The sequence below is a fragment of the Hypanus sabinus genome, chromosome 15, assembly GCF_030144855.1.
Source record: "Hypanus sabinus isolate sHypSab1 chromosome 15, sHypSab1.hap1, whole genome shotgun sequence".
Classification (NCBI taxonomy): domain Eukaryota; kingdom Metazoa; phylum Chordata; class Chondrichthyes; order Myliobatiformes; family Dasyatidae; genus Hypanus; species Hypanus sabinus.
The window spans coordinates 43,910,905-43,934,205 of record NC_082720.1 but is presented as its reverse complement, the minus strand read 5'-3'; positions in this window follow the sequence as shown (position 1 = coordinate 43,934,205).

Below are 23,301 nucleotides of genomic sequence, written 5' to 3'. Positions count from 1 at the left end.
AGGTAGAACCCAAGAAACACACACAAAATGCTGGAGCAGTTCAGCAGGTTGCTTGGATTTCCAGCATCAGCGGATTTTCTCTGGTTTGAGGTAGGACACAAGATATGATCCTGAAACTTGGATAGAATAATGGGACAAGCAGCACAGAAGTAAGGGAATTACATTGATAATACACAACTTTATATACTTGGATGGAACAAAACTATGTTGAAGAACTGAGAAACTTGTGGACTGCTATTTGGTAGCAAACCAAAAACCCATTCACAAAAGGGAAAGGACCTGAGATTATCTCAAGATGGGGAACTATGGGACTTTACGTCCTATAGCCCACAGTAAAGCCTGACTCTCTTCCAGCAAAGAGGTGTCAAGGTCACTAGCAAACTCAAGTGCAGGAATCACAAAGACTTTGGCAACTGAAACAAAACTAAGATATGTTACAGAAATTAATCAGCATAAGTAACAGTATTCTAATGAACTTGAATCTCTCACGATACACAAAAGAACTCGGTCTGAGTTTCACCAGAGAAGGAGCCACAACATTAAGCAAAGAGGGGTTGGCATCCCCTCATCCCCTGAAATGCACTCTGAAGCACGTAGGACAGCAAGACATTGAAAACACCGAGCTTATTACATCATACTAAATTGAATTAAAGTGATAAATACAAAGAGAGCCTAAAAATCCCCATGATACCAAATGAGAGACCTGTAACACAATGTAGAAAAGCAGAGCTAGTCCAAAAACAATCAGGCATAAAAGGCTAACAATCCAATGAGCATGTGTGACACTGATAAAACACAGTCCACATACTAACTTACAAATAAAAACCTCTCTTTCTTTAAAAAGACCCCTGTGACAGAACTCTTCTCTAACCACATCCCCCCCCCCACCCAAAAAAAAAAAGCTGACTCCTGGTGGCTTAAGATGATCAGGTTTATGCTGATGTAAATCAGTAATCACATCAGGATGCAAAATATGCCAGACCAAAACCCAACTCCTCTCCTCTGGGTCACAACTGTCCCAATTGACCTAATTCTGGAACTGCCACTTAACCCGCTGGGAGCCAGCAATTTGCGGATAGTGTAAACATGTGCTCCATCTATGATTCTAGGAGGATGTTTGAAAATAGGGATTAGTAACTACAGAACAAGAGTTGAAGTTTAGACACACGAAAGGTTGGTTGGATTCAGAGAGATCCGGGAAGCTGTAATCTACAATCTATAGGATTGATCCTAAAGGGCCCAATAAAGTGAGACGCTAGTTTCCATGATTCAATTTTAAGGGGGAGGTCTTGAGTATAGAGTCAAACCCGTCATACCATGCAAAAAGAAGGATTCAGATGCCTTCTCCTGTTGGCATGGAACTGCTGCCTCAGCGAAGCAAGTTTCAATGTCCTCTTGGCTTGAAGCCACCACTGACTGCCTACAGCATTTGATAAACTGTTTAGCAGACAGAACATCACCTTCCACTTCCTGCTTGGGAAAGAGAGAAGGCTTAAACCCAAATTGACATTCAAAAGGAGACATGCAAAGCAAAGAATAATGAAGGGTGTTATGAGTAATCTCTGTCCAAGTTAAACTGTTACTCCAAGAGGATGTTTACCAGAAACAAGGCGACAAAGAGTGCACTCAAAACTTTGGTTAGTCCTCTCAATCTGACCACTCGCTTGTGGGTGAAAACTGGAAGCAAGGCTAGACGTAGCTCCAAGAAGTTAACAAAATGCTCTTGCCAAAGCTTGGATGTAAATTGAGAGCCCCTCTTACAGACAATATCAGAAGGATATACACGTACCCTAAACGCCTGCAGTAATAAAAGATCTGCCGTTTCACAGGCTGTGGGCAATTTAGTAAGGGGGAAATATTTACAAGCCTTGGAAAATCAATTAATATTGGCTAAAGGAGTGTAAGCCTGTGATAAAATCCAGGTGCAAAAAGGGATGGAGAAGACCCTGAGGAGGAGAAATGGAATCTTTGGAACAGGCACAAACGTCACAGGCTTGGACAAAAGACTTGATGTCCCTATTAATACAAGCCCACCACAAACATCTTTGTATGAATTCCAGAGCCCATGAAATCCCAGGATGGGCTGTTATTTTCGATGCATGTCTCATTTGATGACTTCTGACCTAAGTTTAGGTGGTAAAGAAGGAAACCTAGTGAAACATGACCTTCGCCTGGTCAGGGAGAGTGAGGAGGTGATTGAGAGGAGTTACAGGCAGGTGGTCACTCCGGGGCCACGGGAGGCAGATAGGTGGGTCACGGTCAGGAAGGGGAAGAGGCAGGTACTAGAGAGTACCCCAGCAGCTGTACCCCTTGACAATAAGTACTCATGTTTGAGTACTGATGGGGTGGGGACAGCCTACCTGGTGGAAGTGACAGTGACCGGGCCTCCGGCACAGAGGACGGCCCTGTAGCTCAGAAGAGTAGGGATAGAAGAAAGAGAACCATAGTAATAGGGGACTCGATAGTCAGGGGTTCAGACAGGTGGTTCTGTGGAGGTGATCGGGAGTCCCGGATGGTAATTTGCCTCCCTGGTGCCAGGGTTCGGGACGTTTCTGATCACGTCCAAGATATCCTGAAGTGGGAGGGTGAGGAGCCAGAGGTTGTGGTACATGTAGGTACCAATGACATAGATAGGAAAGGGGAAGAGGTCCTGAAACGAGAGTATAGGGAGTTAGGAAAGCAGTTAAGAAGAAGGACCGCAAAGGTAGTAATCTCGGGATTACTGCCTGTGCCACGCGACAGTGAGAGTAGAAATGGAATTAGGTGGAGGATGAATGCCTGGCTGTGGGATTGGAGCAGGGGGCAGGGATTCAAGTTTCTGGATCATTGGGACCTCTTCTGGGGCAGGCGTGACCTGTTCAAGAAGGACGGGTTACACTTGAATCCTGGGGGGACCAATATCCTAGCGGGGAGGTTTGCTAGGGCTACAGGGCAGACTTTAAACTAGTAAGATGGGGGGGCGGGAATCAATTTGAGGAAACTATGGGAGAGGAGGTTAGTTCATCAGTAGAGCAAGTAAGTAGACAGTGTGTGAGGGAGGAAAGGCAGGTGATGGAGAAGGGATGCGCTCAGCCCGAAGATGTAGGGGAGAAGAAAGAAAAGGATAATAAATTTGAATGCATTGTTAGGGATGAAAAGAGAGGAGGAGGTGGAGAGTATCTTAAATGTATCCATTTTAATGCTAGGAGCATTGTAAGAAAGGTGGATGAACTTAAAGCGTGGATTGATACCTGGAATTATGATGTTGTAGCTATTAGTGAAACATGGCTGCAGGAAGGGTGTGATTGGCAACTAAATATTCCTGGAATTAGTTGCTTCAGGTGTGATAGAGTATGAGGGGCCAGAGGAGGAGGTGTTGCATTGCTTGTCCGAGAAAATCTTATGGTGGTGCTTTGGAAGGATAGATTAGAGAGCTCCTCTAGGGAGACTATTTGGGTGGAATTGAAGAATGGGAAATGTGCAGTAACACTGATAGGAGTGTATTATAGGCCACCTAATGGGGAGCGTGAGTTGAAAGAGCAAATGTGTAAGGAGATAGCAGATATTTGTAGTAAACACAAGGTGGTGATTGTGGGAGATTTTAGTTTTCCACACGTAGACTGGGAAGCTCATTCTGTAAAAGGGCTGGATGGTTTAGAGTTTGTGAAATGTGTACAGGATAGTTTTTTGCAACAATACATAGAAGTACCGACTAGAGATGGGGCAGTGTTGGATCTCCTGTTAGGGAATGCGATAGGTCAGCTAACAGATGTATGTGTTGGGGAGCACTTTGGGTCCAGTGATCACAATAGCATTAGCTTCAATATAATTAAGGAGAAGGACAGGACTGGACCTAGTGTTGAGATTTTTGATTGGAAAAAGGCTAACTTTGAGGAGATGCAAAGGGATTTAGAGAGAGTGGATTGGGTCAAGTTGCTTTATGGGAAGGATGTAATAGAGAAATGGAGGTCATTTAAGGGTGAAATTATGAGGGTACAGAATCTTTATGTTCCTGTTAGGTTGAAAGGAAAGGTTAAAGGTTTGAAAGCACCATGGTTTTCAAGGGATATTAGAAATTTGGTTCGGAAAAAGAGGGATGTCTACAATAGATATAGGCAGCATGGAGTAAAGGAATTGCTCGAGGAATATAAAGAATGTAAAAGGAATCTTAAGAAAGAGATTAGAAAAGCTAAAAGAAGATACGAGGTTGGTTTGGCAAATAAGGTGAAAGTAAATCCGAAAGGTTTCTACAGTTATATTAAAAGCAAGAGGATAGTGAGGGATAAAATTGGCCCCTTAGAGAATCAGAGTGGTCAGCTATGTGTGGAGCCGAGGGAGATGGGAGAGATTTTGAACGATTTCTTCTCTTCAGTATTCACTAAGGAGAAGGATATTGAATTGTGTAAGGTGTGGGAAACAAGTAAGGAAGTTATGGAACCTATGACAATTAAAGAGGTGGAAGTACTGGTGTTTTTAAGAAATTTAAAAGTGGATAAATCTCTGGGTCCTGACAGGATATTCCCCAGGACCTTGAGGGAAGTTTGTGTAGAAATAGCAGGAGCTCTGACAGAGATCTTTAAGATGTCATTAGAAACGGGGACTGTGCCGGTGGATTGGCGTATTGCTCATGTGGTTCCATTGTTTAAAAAGGGTTCTAGAAGTAAGCCTAGCAATTATAGACCTGTCAGTTTGACATCAGTGGTGGGTAAATTAATGGAAAGTATTCTTAGAGATAGTATTAGTAATTATCTGGATAGACAGGATCTGATTAGGAGTAGCCAGCATGGATTTGTGCGTGGAAGGTCATGTTTGACAAACCTTATTGAATTTTTTGAAGAAGTTACGAGGAATGTTGACGAGGGTAAGGTAGTGGATGCAGTCTATATGGACTTCAGCAAAGCCTTTGACAAAGTTCCACATGGAAGGTTAGTTAAGAAGGTTCAGTCGTTAGGTATTAATGCTGGAGTAATAAAATGGATTCAACAGTGGCTAGATGGGAGATGCCAGAGAGTAGTGGTGGATAATTGTTTATCGGGATGGAGGCTGGTGACTAGCGGGGTGCCTCAGGGATCTGTTTTGGGCCCAATGTTGTTTGTAATATATATAAATGATCTGGATGATGGGGTGGTAAATTGGATTAGTAAGTATGCCGATGATACTAAGGTAGGAGGTGTTGTGGATAATGAGGTGGGTTTTCAAAGCTTGCAGGGAGATTTAGGCCGGTTAGAAGAATGGGCTGAACATTGGCAGATGGAGTTTAATGCTGAGAAGTGTGAGGTTCTACATTTTGGCAGGAATAATCCAAATAGAACATACAGGGTAAATGGTAGGGCATTGAGGAATGTAGAGGAACAGAGAGATCTAGGAATAACAGTGCATAGTTCCCTGAAGGTGGAGTCTCATGTAGATAGGGTGGTGAAGAAGGCTTTTGGAACGCTGGCCTTTATAAATCAAAGCATTGAGTACAGAAGTTGGGATGTAATGTTAAAATTGTACAAGGCATTGGTAAGGCCAAATTTGGAATATTGTGTGCAATTCTGGTCACCGAATTATAGGAAAGATATCAATAAATTAGAGAGAGTGCAGAGACGATTTACTAGGATGTTACCTGGGTTTCAGCACTTAAGTTACAGAGAAAGGTTGAACAAGTTAGGTCTCTATTCATTGGAGCGTAGAAGGTTGAGGGGGGATTTGATCGAGGTATTTAAAATTTTGAGAGGGATAGATAGATAGAGTTGATGTGAATAGGCTGTTTCCGTTGAGAGTAGGGGAGATTCAAACGAGAGGACATGATTTGAGAGTTAGGGGGCAGAAGTTTAAGGGAAACACGAGGGGGTATTTCTTTACTCAGAGTGTGATAGCTGTGTGGAATGAGTTCCCTGTAGAAGTAGTGGAGGCCAGTTCAGTTGTGTCATTTAAGGTAAAATTGGATAGGTATATGGACAGGAATGGAGTGGAGGGTTATGGGCTGAGTGCGGGTAGGTGGGACGAGGTGAGATTAAGAGTTCGGCACGGACTAGGAGGGCCGAGATGGCCTGTTTCCATGCTGTGATTGTTATATGATTATATGGTTATGATTAAACATTCCTGGGAACTTGAGTGCTTGCCTGACTTGGGAATCAATATTCCTAGTGATGGGAGTCAAAAGCTTATCCTCCAAAAGCATTGACTCCAGCGTATCTATCGAATCTGACGGGTTCAGTTTGCCAAGATAGGGTGTCAAGCTTTAGGTTATTGGAACCTGGATGATAAATAATGCCAAAATTAAAATGGTTAAAAAACAATGCCCAACGGATTTGTCATAAGTGAAGTCTCTTGGCATTCTGGATGTAAGATAAATTCTAATGATCCAGCAAAATTATGAACTATATTTCTTATGCTCTGCCACTTCCAACCAGTACTACCACTCTTCTAATATCGGTTTAATGACCAACAACATTTTGAAAAGTAAGCACAGTGATGCAACTTTCTATCAGTGGTGGAATGTTGGGATGAGACTGCCCCAACTCCAATGTCAGAAACGTCTACCTCAACAACAAAGGGCAGATCAGAGTTTGGTGGGTGCAATATGGGAGCAGTGACAAAATTATTTGTTGAATGGTGACTTTGCTCCCGCTGTTCAACAGATACGACCCGACCTTTTCTTGGTATATTAATTAGGGGAGCAACCTCTGAGCCGAAATTCCTAAAAGATCTCCTATAAAAATTAACAAACCCCACGAATCTCTGAACCTGCTTGACAGAAGTGAGAGTGGGCCAGTCCCGAATAGCAAATCCAAAAATGGAGACTTCAGGAAGCTGGATTTCACACTCTACTAGCTTGACAAATAACTTGTTATCTAATAAACACCGAAGAACCTGACAATCATGGGATACATGTTCCTGATAAGAATTGAAAAAAATCAACATGTCATCCAGGTACACAAAGACAGAACTGTTAGCATCTTCCTCAGAACATCAATAATGAATGCCTGAAAAGCCACGTAGGTGTTAGCAAGCCCAAAGGGCATAAAGTGGTAATCATTAAGCCCTGTGGGGCATTAAATACCAGCTTTCAATCATCATCCTGATGAATCTGAATTAAATTATAGGCATTCGTGAGGTCCAATTTAGTGAAAATCTTGTCCCCTTGCAGTAAGTCAAAAGCTGAGTTCAGTAATAGTGAGGGGTGATGAGTTTTAACGGTAATCTTCTTAAGATCCTGATATTCAATACAGGGTCTCAGGCTGCTGTCCTTTGTGACAAGGAAAAACCCTGCCCTTGCAGGGGAAGCCGAGGGTCTGATAAACCCTGCTGCCAGTGCCTCCAGCCCCTCTCTCAGGGGAACAGCCTCCCTTGGGAAGGGCAGGAACCCGGCAATAACTCAATGGCACAATCATAACTACAATGGGGTGGCAGCGAGATAGTTCTTTCCTTGCCAAAACCTTCTAGGAGATTTGAGTACTCAGGAGGGAATATCTTAATCTCATTAATGACTTCTGACACAGGAAGGTCAGACATGAGTTCAGGGATCTTCGCTTTGATGTCAGGTGCTTGGGATGCATACTCGTGATTCCAGGAAATCACTGAAAAACAAACATTCTGGCAATTAGGGGACCTATCATTAACAACTCCCCCAGACCAGTCAAACACAAGGACATGCTGAGACAACTATGGGTACCTAAGAATAAAAGAGATCCTTGTAGAATGAATCAACCTGTTTCTATTTCAATATTAACAGGTTTCATTGCCAAATATCAGTGTAAAATATCTCACTTGAGTTCGTCTACAACATTTAAAGATATTCATACTGGAAATTCTGACGATGTTGCTGCAAACCAGACAATAAACCTCTTTAAAGTAAGCTTTTTCTTAAGAGGCAGAGTTGAGCAACCCAATCTGATGTCAGAAAGATATTTATTTGTCACGAAGTGAGCTCATCACTGAACATTGACATTGCTGTCTCATTTTGATGATAAATAAACAGACAGGAACCACAGTTGGTGCACTCCCGGAGCTGCATTCTGAAATGAATATGATATATGTATGAAGCACAGCCTTACATGTTTGAGGTCTTACTTGATTGCACTGTGATTTTAAAACATGGAACATTAAGAGGCCAAGTGTCAAACACATGCAGTGAATATGTTTCCAAAGCAATTCATCATTTTTGACGTCAAATCTTGACAGTGAACCAAGTAAAGGGAAAACATTCTACAGGCATAACTTGTTGGATCCATGTGAGATGGCAGGTTTAGTCATGCTTTGGGATATTTCCATATTATTTCTATCAGAATATTGTTTGAACTAAACCACGTTCTCATCATTTAAAAAAAAAATTAGGCACACAGATACATTATTGTTAAAATTCTAATTCTGATGTCTTTTTCTCCCAAGACAGAGAGCAAATTATCTGTTAATTTTCTTTTGCAATTAGTAAACATCTCTAGCATGTAACCCTGGGAAATGTCCGATTCCTTGCTCTCAACAGGGGTCATTGAGCAACTACGAGGAAATCTGCAGATGCTGGAAATTCAAACAACAACACACACCAAATGCTGGTGGAACACAGCAGGCCAGGCAGCATCTATAGGGAGAATCTATAGGCCGAGACCCTTCGTCCTGACAAAGATGCTGCCTGGCCTGCTGTGTTCCACCAGCATTTTGTGTGTGTTGTTCATTGAGCAACTGTTTTCTTCTGACTGTAAATACAATATGATAAAAACTAAAAGCACCAAAGATATCAGTCTGATTTATAAAACTAAAGGCAAACTTTGACCAGATCAGAGAATTTTAAGTCCAGTAGGATGAATCACTAGTGTACTGTGCGTGGTGTGTTCATTGTTCTGTGGAGGCAAAATGCTTTAACTATAATTATCATTCTGTATGTTCACACATAAAAATGCAATAGGGAAGCAATTTAACTTAACTTAATCAATGACTTCTCAGCACAAACTTATAAAAGAATGAAGAAATACATACATAAATAAATAAATATATATATATATATATATATATATATATAATATGTAAAAACACAAAATTGAAGTTGTAGTTAAAGGTACTTGCATTTTTTTTATGTGTAATGGTTATTACATCCTAACCTTAGTTAATTCACTCAAACTTTTTATAGGGCTTTTCTGGATCTACATAGACAGAAGCTTCTCCTAGGTCAGAATCAGTGGAAGAGGTTGTCCCATTTGCATTTAGAAGAAGCAAAACTTTTTCAGTTGGGAGTGAGTGAGTATTTCAAACCCTTTGCCTTGGGGGGTGTTGCAGGGTTCACTCACTGGGTTCATTCAAACTAGCGACTGATTAGCTTCTGGATGTAGTGCTTGAAAATGAGCTGTAATAGAAAATCAGCAATGATCTTTAGGAATGGTGAAAGAGACTTAAAGCACCAGATTGACTACCCTGTTCCAACTTTCTAATGTTCTGATGTAAGAAACAAGAGGCTAGAAGTTTGTTTGGAAAAACTAAAAGAAGTGCTACTTAATAATGAACTGCACTCAAATGGAGTTAAGCAATTGTGTGTATGTACATTTCAAGGAGCTTGTCACTATGATCATCTGTTCATATTTAAGTGAGATTTTTGTGTTTTTCCATTACCAAACTCAGCCAAGTAATAACTTCAGCAAAATTTTCACCTAAATTGGTTTAAAAAAATTACAGTTCTCATTCACTCATATAATGCTGAATTTTCAAAAAATGTTAACAGGATGATCACACCAAACCTACAATCACAGACAATTGATTATACATGACTCATGCCCACAGCTTACTCTGTACAGTGCATCCTCTGAAGCCTGACTTTCCTTCATTTGTTGTACCCAGAACTGATTTACAATGCCCATTATTTCTAGCCCTTACATTCCTTTATGGATGAAATGAGGGCAAACTCCCAGGCACCCCAGTTAAGGACAGGAACCACACTGTAAAAGGGCTCAGTACCTAACATTTCATCCACCAAAGCTTCATCGGGAGTCACACCCTTATCTACATTCATTGTAAGAGCAATCACGAGAGATTGAGAAACTAGCTATTCACAAACGCAAGCCTGTCTGGGAACAGACGTCCAGCAGAATGCTCCTGAACCTAATAATAAATGGTTGATGGATAGAGAACAGGAGCTCATAAACTTATTAACTGCTTTAGCACTATCAGCACCATCTATGATCCAAACATCCAAGGTTCCACCCACTGAAAGCCAAAACCTGAGGAGACTGATCATTAAGAGAGGAGGTCCAACCCTGCTGCCCTCCTGACCAATGAGCTCAAAAAGATTTCAGCTCAGCTTTTTATTAAGACCAGAACAGACAACAAGTCCAATTAAATTCTAAAATTTGGTAGTGAAGAAGTTTCAGTTACCAATTCATATTTCCCATGTCTCCACCTGGGAAGAGGAAGTCATATCAGGGGAATTCACAAATAACACCAACCACTTGTAACTGCAATTCATGATGTCATCAAACAGGAAGGAGCTTGGAGTCATTTCCTCAAATTCAGCTGCCCAAGGAAATTCATCTCCATGTTATACTAATTTTATGATAGTGCATAATCCATTATCCTAAACAAAGGATCCACAACAGAGTCAATTACAGTGAAGACCAATATCAAATTAGATTTTGCCATTGGCCTGAAACTTCTTTCAATCTTTCCGCTGAAGGGTTGCACCTCACCTGCAAAAAGTTTCTGCTGGAGAAGCTCCATTGTATAGCACCGTCATTAAATATCTGCAGTATGGCAACTGATATGATTACTGTAAACCCAATGGCTTCCTCCATACAAAGCTATGCTAAATTGTTAGAATCCAGCAACTCCAATTCACATTTTAAGTTTTGTTCACATGGATGTTTCAAATATATTTAACACTTAATAAGCAGTTCCATTTGAATAGATTGCACATTAGATAGAAAATGATGCAGAATATATCTTGGCCAATGTTTCAACCTATGTGGGATCTACTTACCAATGTACTGAAGAATCAGCCTGAATTACAAGCTCAGGAGACGGACGTGCAACTTTAAAAAACCGTGTTGCTCTCCCTATAGAGGTGAGGTTTTACCATTCATTAAGCTTTTCAAACTTGTACTATGGTAATGCAGCCAATTTCATGAAAAAGTAACATCTTACTTGGAGAGGCATCAATGAGGGACCAAGAAATGGTGGATGATCTTGAGTATTTTGCATCAGCCTTCATTGTGGAAGGCACTAACTGTGTGCCAGTCAGTCTAGAGAGCGCTGGGGGCTGAAGTGGGTGTAGCTGCTATTACCAAGGAGAAGTTTGGGTGCTTGGGAAGCTGAAAGGTCTGTAGATAGATAAGTCACCTGGACCAGTTGGATTACACCCCAGTGTGGTGAACCACATATACCTGTCTGGACACACCCCCCTGCTGACTGCTCCTGTGGCTCCTCCCACAGACCCCTGGATAAAGGCGATTGGAGGCACAGACCCTTCCTCAGTCTCCAGGATGTTGTGTGATGGTCACTTGCTGCTGATGGTGCTTTCTTCCAGCCAATAAAAGCCTACCTTAGCCCACATCTCTGAGAGTTATTGATGGTGCATCAATTTTATTGGCTGGAAGAAAGCACAAGCAGCAAGTGACCATCACACAGCATCCTGGAGACTGAGGAAGGGTCTATGCCTCCAATCGCCTTTATACCAGGGTCTGTGGGAGGAGCCAAAGTGAGCAGTCAGCGGGGGGGCATGTCCAGACAGGTATATGTAGTTCACCACACCCAGGCTTCTGAAGAAGGTAGCTGAAGAGATTGTGGAGGCATTGGTAATGATTGTTCAAGAATGACTAGATTCTGGAATGATTATGGAGGACTGGAAAATTGCCAATGTCACACCTTCCTTTAAGAAGGGAGAGAGGCAGAAGAAAGAATACAATAGACCAGATAGCCCGAAGTCAGTGGTTGGGAAGATGTTGAAGTTCACTATTAAGGATGTGGTTTCGGGGTACTTTTATTTTTAATTAGCGATACAGTGCAGAGTAGGCACCTCTGGCCTTTCGAGCCATGTCGCCCCAGCAACCCCCAACAAACCTGGTTAACCCTATTCTAATCATGGGACAATTTATAAGGACCAATTAACCTACTTGGTACAGCTTTGGACTGTGGAAGGAAACCAAAGGACCCTGAGAAAACCCACACATTCCACAGGGAGGGTGTACAGAGGCTCCTTACAGAATGGTGCTGGAATCAAACTCTGAACTCTGGAACACTGAGCTGTAATCGTGGTGCGCTAATTGCTCTGCTACCATGGTGCCCAGCTTATTGTGAAGCACTCCAAAAGATAAAAACAAAGACAAGAGAAAATCTGCTGATGCTGGAAATCTAAGCAACATACACAAAATGCTGGAGGAACTCAGCAGGCCAGGCAGCATCTATGGAAAAGAGTACAGTTGATGTTTCAGGCCGAGACCTTTTATTAGGACCCTTCCTCAGGGTCTCGGCCTGAAACGTTGACAATATTCATTTCCGTAGATGCTGCCCGGCCTTCTGAGTTCCTCCAGCATTTTGTGTTTGTTACCAATTATGAAAATAATTTCCAAAATTATTTTAATACATATAAAAGTTTTAAGATGTGTAAATCACTGTGGTGCTTAATTACGACAGGGCCTTTTATAAAACAAAATCCTAGCTTCTTTAAAGCTGCTGATATATTTCCAGTCTGTTATTGCTATCTCAGCCAAATACCTAAATTAATTTTATTTACAAGTCAGCACACAGGGTATGAGCCTCTTGATATCTCAAAAGCTAAATGGAAAAACAAAGCAGATTTCATTTTGTAGCTGTGAGTTAAGAAATATTTTTGAAAAATTTTGTGCCTTGTTTTCAGTGCCTTTTTTATATATTTAAAATTCACTTGTTTAGTAACTGCACAGAATAACAGATGGTATGAACATCATGTTTGTAGAAAAATCTGCAGGAAGAATGTGATTAAGCTAGAGAGGGTGCAGAAAATTATTCTTAACAATGTTGTCAGGACTGGAGAACTCGGATTATAAGGAGACATTGGATAGGTTGGGACTGTCTTCCCTAAAGCAAAGGAGGCTGAGGATTGATGTTGATAAAACCAATAGGGCCATGGATAAGGTGGATAGTCAATGTCTTTTCATGAGGTACGGGAGTCTGAACAGGAGGGTATATGTTTAAGGGTAGAGCAGAAAGTTTTAAAGGGATCATTGAGAGTGAGGATTGTCATGCAATGGGTGTTGAGCATATGGAAAGAAGAAATGGAAGAGGCTCGCACAATTATAACATTTAAAAGGCATTGGAAAGGTTGTGAAGGAGATAGGTTAAATGCAGGCTCAGGATTAGCTCAGGACTGTACCTTGGCTGGCATGGACATCCTGGGCTGAAGGGCCTGTTTCAATGCAGTTTGACTACATGATACATAACCATACCAGAGGGCAAAGTCAAGTTTATTGTCACATGCACATGCACTGTCGGAATGAAAACTTAGCTGCAGCAGCATCACAAGCATATAGTATCTAATAAGCAACATTCGTAAGAAAAAACATAAATTGTAGACGTTTTTACAAGAGCATAAATAGAACAAAAACAGTTTAGTAGTCATAGTATTTTAGTGCTTATGGTTGTCTCAGTTAGTTCATGAACTGAATGGTTGAAGGGGAGTAGCTGTTCTTGAACCTGGTGGTGTGGGACTTCAGGATTTTTTTACCTTCAGCCCTTTGGTGGTTGTGAGAAGATGGAGTCACTTGGATTGTGGAGATTTCTGATGATGGTCGCCGTATTCTTGATGCATCCTGTAAATGCTATCAATGATGGGGAAAGTTGTGCCCATGATGTATTGGCTGAGTCCTAGCTCCAGATGAAAGAAAATAATATTTAAGTTATCATTCACCAATGAAGTGATAGAATTTGGCTCTAGATGTCAGGCTGAAGGCATTCCTGGAATTATGATAATGTGATATCTGATTACATATTGTCACCTGGTGCAGATATGGCCCAAGTGTGGACAGACTTAGAAGCAGGTCGATGGTTCACAGACTTTAATGCAAACAGTGTTAAAGGGAAAAGAGAACAATAAATGCTAGGCCGAACAGGGCCATTAACTAAAACAGTCAAATGGCGAATGAAGCTCACACTGAGGCTGAAAAGAACAACTAAGAATAAAACAAATACCGCTAATCTTTAGTCAGTTGTCTCGACCGTCCAGTTTCTCAGGCAAGGTGGAATGCAAGCAGGCGGCGAAGCGTGGCTGTGTCCAAGTCTCAACAACTACTACGATGGAATGAATGGAGTTAAAAACTATCACGATGAAATAATAATTAGTGGACACATGCATATTCACGAACGCAATTGCCGTATCTGCTGTGCTGCTAAATCAGTGGTTGTGACACATATTGTCTACAAATATTATTGGATTTGGCTTACATTAATTTGATTCCTCTTGTTATTATCTCAGCGTATCTCTCTCTCTCTTCGCCATTGCCATTAAGTACCTATACTGACCTGAAGGACCTTAACACTTCCTTGAAGTAGATTTTTCTTCTCCCTCTCAAATTTGCACTAATGTCATGTTTACATTGTTGTTTACACATGTACAATTTATTTACTGGGAGAAAAAGCTAAAAGCAATTATACTCTGTGTCTACGGCAGCCATAAACTTGAACTTGAACTTAATCTTCAAATTCTCCAAAGTGACAGTATCAGAGCAGGCAGCTGGAATTGTTAATTTGTATGATTGTGTGTGTGTGTGTGTGTGTGTGTGTGTGTGTGTGTGTGTGTGTTACAGACAGTGTCACCACAGGATATCCTTCATTACCCTTGAGAAAATGGCAGCAGCGAGCTGTCTTTAGTCAATATGATTAGGTAGTATTTTCCACATTTTACACTAATGACAATGTAGCAATGACAATATTTTACCCAAATCAGAATAGTTCATGACTTTGAAGGGAAAATTTCAGACAATTACTTTCCAAAATGGTCACCACCCTTGCCTTTGGTTTTATAGATATTGTTGAAAAAGCTCTAGGGAGTTGCTATGTGCATAATGTAGATGTTGCATATTGAGTACAAGGTTTTCCATGGTGAATAGTAAACACAAAGTACACTGCAGATGTTGGGGTCAAAGCAACACATATAACATGCTGGAGGAACTCAGCAGGTTGGGCAGCATCCATGGAAACGAGCAGTCAACGTTTCCGGCCGAGACCCTTCGTCAGGACTGAAGGGGGGGTGGGGGGGCAGAGGCCCTATAAAGAAGGTGGGGGGAGGGTTGAAAGGAGAAGGTTGGTAGGTGCCAGGTGAAAAACCAATAAGAGGAAGGATCAAGGGGTGGGGGAGGGGAAGCAGGCAGGAAAGGTGAAGAAGAAATGTAAGGGGAAAGCATTATATGTAGTAGAAGAAGGCTGAATCATGAAAAGAGGTGACAGGCAGCTGGAGGAGGAGGCAGAGTGAAACTGAGATGGTGGAAGGGAGAGGGAGGGAATTACCCACTAGCCTTCCCACCCTCCCCCCACCTTCTATATAGGGCCCCTGCCCCCTCCCTCTTCAGTCCTGACGAAGGGTCTCAGCCTGAAACATTGACTGTTCATTTCCACAGATGCTGCCCGACCTGCTGAGTTCCTCTAGCGTGTTGTATGTGTTTCCATGGTGAATGTTTGAAGTAAACAATAAGATATTAATTAAACAAATTATAGTTTATATTGATAGATCTGCAATCATTCAGACACTTGTCTTGTCCCAGCTCCCAAACCTGCTCTAGCCCTCAGCTTGTTCCTGCTCCCAGGCACACATGGGCCCAAAACTGACATCCTATCACGGTCTTCCTCAACAGCTTTCTCAGTGGCCAAAGTTCTCTGAGTCACAGTGTGGATTCTGTCCTACTGGTGATACAGTGAATATAATATTTACAACATGATGACTACAAGAAGAATTCAGGGAACAGTATTGATGGTGCATCAATTTTATTGACTGGAAGAAAGAACAAGCAGCAATTGACCACCATGCTACATCCTGGAGACTGAGAGGCAGGGCTCAGGCCTCAATCCCCTTTATGCCGGGGTCTGTGGGAGGAGCCACGGTCAGTGGGAGGAGCCACAGGAGCAGTCAGCGGGGGGCGGCGTGTCCAGACAGGTATATGTAGTTCACCACAAGTACCAATCGCCATTTTCAACATGACTAAATGTTTTCACTCTGCCAGTCGAGCAGAGTTGAAGAGCATCTGCCTCAAACCTGACTGCAGAACTTCCGTTCCATCTTATATGGTATTTGATTCATAATAACAAACAAGCCCTGATCCTAACTGATAGCTCCAAAATAGATTCATTCTCAGTGCAGATTGATGTCAATCACTGCACCATTTTTTCCAACTTCCTTGCACGTCAGCTCCCACAGGCTTCCTGATAGATGAGAACAAATCTGAAACTGTTGCAGACTGTAAATGTACATTTGGAGAGAAAGTTACAGGGCATTGTGTATAGTAGTCATTTACTGAAGTCTATCAATGAATGCAGTTAGTGGAGCACAAAACACAGCCCTCTGCCACATTATAAATGAGAAAATCTGCAGACACTAGAAATCCGAGCAACACACACAAAATGCTGGAGGACCTCAGCAGGCCAAACAGCATCTATGAAATTAGTACAGTTGATGTTTTGGGCGAAACCCTTCAGCAGGACTAGAGACAAAAAGCTGAGGAGTAGATTTTAAAGGTGGGTGAGGGGAGAGAGAAACACAAGGTGATAGGTCAATCCTGAAGGGGGAGGGATGAAGTAAAGAGCTGGGATGTTGATTGGTGAAAGAGACGGAAGGCCATGGAAGAAAGAAAAAGGGGGAGGAAGAGCACCGTTTTTAATCTCACTTCCCATTCTCATTACGATATGTCTATCCATAGCCTCCTCCACTGTCGTGATGAGGTCACACGTAGGTTGGAGGAACAGCCTCTTATATTCTGTTTTAGTAGGCTCCAACCTGATGGCATGAATATCAATTTCTCAAACTTCCAGTAATGCCTCCCAACCCCACCCCCTTCTCCATTTTCCACCCCTTTTCCGTCTCTTACCTTACCTCTTTGTCTCACCATCACCTCCCTCTGGTGCTCCTCCCCCCCCCACCCCACTTTCTCTCTTCCATTGGCCTTCTGACTCTTTTACCAATCAACTTCCCAGCTCTTTATTTCATTCCTCCCCCTCCAGGTTTCACCTATCACCTGTGGGTCTCTTTCCCCTCCCCCACCTTTTAAAACCACTCCTCGGCTTTTTTTTCCCTCCATTCTTGTGGGAGGGTCTCAGCCCAAAATGTCATCTGTACTTTTTTTCCATAGGTACTCCCTGGGCTGCTGACTTCCTCCAGCATTTTGTGTGTTGCCCTCTACCATATGTTCCCTCCGTACAAGGCCATCAATCAGCAATATAGGATAAGACCCTGGTAAACATGAATTACTTCCCATTTCTTAGGAAGATAATGTTTCATAGTGTAGATGACGAAGTGACTTGGCCCGGAACATCGACATCGCTTCTCCCTATAGATGCTGCCTAGCCTGCTGTGTTCTACCAGCATTTTGTGAATTATGGCTGAACTATTATTTCCTTTCAACTTGAGAGAGGACTCAGCCCAGTATATCACAGGCACACCCCTCACCATGATCACTAGTGTCTACAGGACTGCTAAGAAGTTGTGGATTTGGAAGACGCTGTCTAAGTAGCCCAGGCAAATAACTGCAGTGTATTTTGTAAATTATACATTCTGAAGGTACTGTACACTGACAGCAGAAGGAATAAATCCACGTTTATCCCAGCATATGAAAGGAAGTGGCTTTGGAAACAGGGTATACTTTGGTAATCATCTTCCAAAATCAGTCTCTATGGATTTGAGGATGGCAGATGTAACCAACCACACTATTTAAAAAAGGAAGTAGGAATAAACAGGATACTGTAGTTCTGTAGGCTTAATGTAGAATCTATTATAAAAATACAATAATAGAATAAGAAGAAGACTTTTTTATATTCATTCAACAAATACAACCTTTACAGACTGAGCCAGCATGCAATTGTCCATCCCTAGATGCCCTTGAAAAGATGGTGGTAGGCTATCTTCTTGAACCACTTTAGGCTTTGATGGGTTTTGCCCCAGTGACGCTGAAGTAATATATTTACAAGCCGGGACGGTGTGAGGTTTGGAGGCCAACATTCAGGTGGTAGGCTCCCATGATTATTATTGCCCTTTCCTTCCAGCTGGTAGGGTTTGTGGATTTGAAATGTAATGAATTGGACAAAGCCAGAAGGTGTTTTTTGAAAGATGGGGGGGAGAGGAATAGACTTAAGCTATAAGTGGTGAGAAGGATGCAAAGAAACTCAATTTAATTTAAATCAGTTGGGTGAGCGTGCAAATGCACAGCAGATGCAGTTTAGCATGGGTAAACACAGTGTTAGCCACTCTTGTTCTTGAAACAGAAACACAATTATGATTTGAATGTTGACGGATTTGAATAAGTGCAGGTGCAATCAGACTTAATATCCTTGAACACCAGTCACTGAGCATACATTCAGGTGCAGCAAGCAGATAGGAAAATAAATAGCAATTTGTCCTTCAGTGCAAGTGGTCAATTAGAGGAACAAGGATATCTTGCTGCAGCTGTAAGACCCGATCTGGAGTTCTGTATGTAGTTTTGTTCTCCTTATCTGAGTTGATTTTGCATATAACAAAGTGGAACCAGACTGATTCCTGGGATGGCAAGTCTGATTTATGAGGAAAGATCGGGCTAGCAAACAGAAGAATGAGCAGGAATCTCACAAAAGCCTATACAATTCCAAAAGGTGTAGTTCAGGATGATGTGCCTGATGGCTGGATAATCCATAATCAGGGGTTACAGTATTAAAATACGGTGTATGCTATTTTGAACAGAGACATTTTACTGAGAGGATGGTAAACTCATGGAACACTACAACAGAAAACAAATAAATCAAATTCTTAAGTATATTCAGGAAGGAGGTATTTTCTAATGCTCAAGAGGTATGTGAATGAAGCAGGAACTGTCACAATCAGGGGGTTGGTTTTTAAAAAAAGAAAAGACTGTTTTTGCAGCTAGTATGTGGTTTGTGTTTTCTCACTGTGTCCTCATGGGTAGCAATTTTCCTTGGATTGCTTACCTATGTCTCATTGTTCATCTTCGTACAAGCTCTGGGCTTTCATCTTGCTTTGCAGGTGTCTCATTTAGTATCATGGGGATTTTTAAGCTCTCTTTCTATTTATTACTTTTATTCTATTTGGGGTAATTGAATTAGCACAGGATTCTCAATGTCTTGCATTGTATGTGTTGTCTTTGGGGGTGATTGCTACGTCTAGAGACCAGGGCTGTCTGATCGTTTCTGAATTCTGGTGGGCTCCAAAGTGTATTTCAGTGGGACTTGCTGACCCCTCTTTTGCTTGGTCATTGTGGATCCTTGTCTAATGGAGCTCAGATCAAGTTCTTCTGTGTATCATGAGTGATTTCAGTTCTTCAAGATTCTGCATAGTTTGCCTGAGTTATTTTCAGTTTTACTAGTTAACTTCTGGAATAAATATTTTGTTTTGGTTGAACTGCCAGAATCTCTGGGACTCCTGCACTTGACTTTGCTAGCAAGCCTGATAGGAAGAATGTATTGCAGTAGATGATCAACTAGATCTAATTAAATGGCTAAACTGGTCAACTGCCCTGCTCCTGCTCTCTATGAGTGGTTGCTGGAGGTCATTATCCCAACCAAGAACATAATTGCAGAAGTTACTCATAACAGTGTCCTATCCCAACCATCGTCAGCTGTTTCAGCAATGACCTTCCTTCCTTTATGAAGTTAGATAGATGCTAATTGCACAACATTAACTCAATTCACAACTGACTGACAAATATAGCATCACATGCCTGTATGTGGCACGATGTAAATGACATTGAGCATGAGCTTTCTATTTTTGATCTATTTCCCTCTTCTGTGCAACAAGGAGGTATTTCCTCGAGTTCTTAATTATCCTCACAGTTTCTCTTTCATTATATCTATATATATTAAAGATGTTTGTGGACTGTCTTTTTGTGTATATACATATAACTTTGGATTCAATTTGCCATTCTTCTTTGGATCCAGTCAATTTTACTTTTTTGAACAGCATTTCATGATACCTTAGACCATAAGACAAAGGAGCAAAAGTCGGTCATTCGACCCATGGAGTCTGCTCCACCATTTCATCATGAGCTAATCCATTATCCCATTAAGTCCCACTTCCCTGCCTTCTGACCATAACCTTTGATGCCCTGGCTACTGAGATACCTATCAATCTCTGCCTTAAATATAGCCAATGGCTTGGCCTCCGGTGCCACCCTTGGCAACAAATTCCACAGATTCACCATCCTCTGGCTAAAAAAGTTTCTTTGCATCTCTGTTCTGAATGAGCGGCCTTCAATCCTTAAGTCTTCTACTAGACTCACCCACCATGGGAAACAGCTTTGCCACATCCACTCTGTCCATGCCTTTTAACATTCGAAATGTTTCTTTGAGGTCCCCCCTTATTCTTCCAAACTCCAAGGAGTACAGTCCAAGAACAGTCAAACATTTCTTTATGTGTTAACCCTCCCATTCCTGGAATCATTCTAGTGAATCTTCTCTGAACCCTCTCCAATGTCAGCACATCCTTTCTTCAATAAGGAGCCCAAAACTACACACAGTATTCCAAGTGAGGTCTTACCAGTGCCTTATAGAACCTCAACATCACATCCCTGCTCTTATATTCTATACCACTAGAAATGAATGCCAACATTGCATTCACCTTCTTCACCACTGACGCAACCAGGAGGTTAACCTTAAGGGTATCCTGCACGACGACTCCCAAGTCCCGTTGCATCTCAGAACTTTGAATTCTCTCCGCATTTAAATAACAGTCTGCCTGTTTATTACTTCTACCAAAGTGCATGACCATACACTTTCCAACATTGTATTTCATTTGCCACTTCTTTGCCCTTTCTCCCAATCTATCCAAGTCTCTCTGCAGACTCTCTGTTTCCTCAACACTACTGGCCCCTCCACCTATCTTTGTATCATCAGCAAACTTAGCCACAAAGCCATCTATTCCATAATCCAGATTGTTGATATACAACGTAAAAAGAAGCAGTCCCAACACGGACCCCTGTGGAACACCACTGGTAACTGGCAGCTAACCAGAATGGGATCCCTTTATTTCCACTCTCTGTTTCCTGCCAATTAGCCAATGCTCTATCCACGTATGGAACTTTCCTGTAATTCCATGAGCTCTTATCTTGTTTAGCAGCATCATGTGTGGCATCTTGTCAAAGGCCTTCTGAAATTCCAAATACACAACATCCACTGCATCTCCCTCGTCTAGCCTACTTGGAAATTCCTCAAAACATTTCAATAGGTTTGTCAGACAGGATTTTCCTTTAAGGAAACCATGCTGAGTTCTGTCTACCTTGTCATAACCCCATCCTTGACAATCGACTCCAACAACTTCCCAACCACCGATGTCAAGCTAACAGATCTATAACTTCCTTTTTGCTTCCTTGCCCCCTTCTCAAAGTGACATTTGCAATCTTCCAGTCCTCTGGAACCATGCCAGAATTGATTGACTTTTGAAAGATCATTGCTAATCAATTGCTAACAATCTCCACAGCTACTTCCTTCAGAACACGAGGGTGCATTTCATCTGGTCTGGGAGATTTATCTACCTTCAGACTATTCAGCTTTCTGAGTACTTTCTCTGTCGTAATTATAACTGCGCACACTTCTCTTCCCTGACACCCTTGAGTGTCCAGTATACTGCTGATGTCTTCCTCAGTGAAGACTGATGCAAAATACTTGTTCAGTTCCTCCACCATCTCCTTATCTCCCATTATAATTTCTCCAGCATCATTTTCTATCGATCCTATATCTACTCTCACCTGTCTTTATATACTTGAAAAAGCTTTTAGTATTCTCTTTGATATTATTTGCTTGCTTCCTTTCATAGTTTATCTTTTCCCTCTTAATGACCTTCTTAGTTTCCTTTTGTAAGCTTTTAAAAACTTCCCAATTCTCTGTCTTCCCACTAGTTCCTGCTTCCTTGAATGCCCTCTCCTTTGCTTTTACCTTGGCTTTGACTTCTCTTGTCAACCATGGTTGCATTCTTTTTCCATTTGAAAATTTCTTCTTTTTTGGAATATATCTGTCTTGCACCTTCCTTACTTCTCGCATAAACTCCAGCCACTGCTGCTCTGCTGTCCTTCCTGCTAGTGTCCCTTTCCAGTCAAATTTGGCCAGTTCCTCTCTCTACCCATTGTAATTTCCTTTACTCCACTGAAATACCGACACATCAGATTACGGTTTCTCTTTCTCAAATTTCACCGTGTATTCAATCATGTTATGATCACTGCCTCCTAAGGGTTCCTTCACCTCAATCTCTCTAATCACCTCTGGTTCATTACACAATACCCAATCCAGTACAGCCGATCCCCTTGTGGGCTCAATAACAAGCTGTTCTAAAAAGCCATCTCATAGACATTCTACAAATTCACTCTCTTGAGATCCAGTGGATTTTCCCAATCCACTCGCATGTTAAAATCCCCCACAATTATCATAACACTGCCCTTCTGGCAAGCCTTTTCTATTTCCTATTGTAATCTGTAGTCCACATCACTGCAGCTGTTTGGAGGCCTGTATATAACTGCCATCAGGGTCCATTTACCCCTGCGATTTCTCAGCTCAAGCCATAAAGATTCTGCACCTTCCGATCCTTTGTTACCTCTTTCTAATGATTTAATATCATTTCTTACCAATAAATCCATGCCAGCCCTCTGCCTATCTGCCTATCTTTCTGATACACTGTGTATCCTTGGACGTTCAGCTCCCAGAGACACGCATCCTTTAGCCACGTCTCAGTGATGGCCACAACATTATACCTGCCAATCTACAGCTGTACGGCAAGATCTTCCACCTTATTCCTTATGCTGCATGCATTTAAATATAACACCTTAAGTCCAGTATTTGGTCATTTTTGCTTTGATTGTGCTGCAATTTTATTGCACTGCAAGTCATCCCAATGGTTGTAAATTTGCCCCATCACCTGCCTGTCCTTCCTGACACCTTTCCTGCTCACTATCTTAGATTTATTTCTGTTTTCCCCCTCTTCTGCTCTATCATTCCAGTTCCCATCCCAATGCCAAATTAGTTTAAACCCTCCCTAACAGCTCTATTAAACCTTCCCGCCAGGATATTGGTCCCCTTTGTGTTCAGGTGTAACCCATGCTTTTTGAACAGGTCATACTTCCCCCAAAAGAGTTCCCAATGATCCAAGAATCTGAAACCCTGCTCCCTGCACCAGTCTCTCAGCCACGCATTCATTTGCCTGAT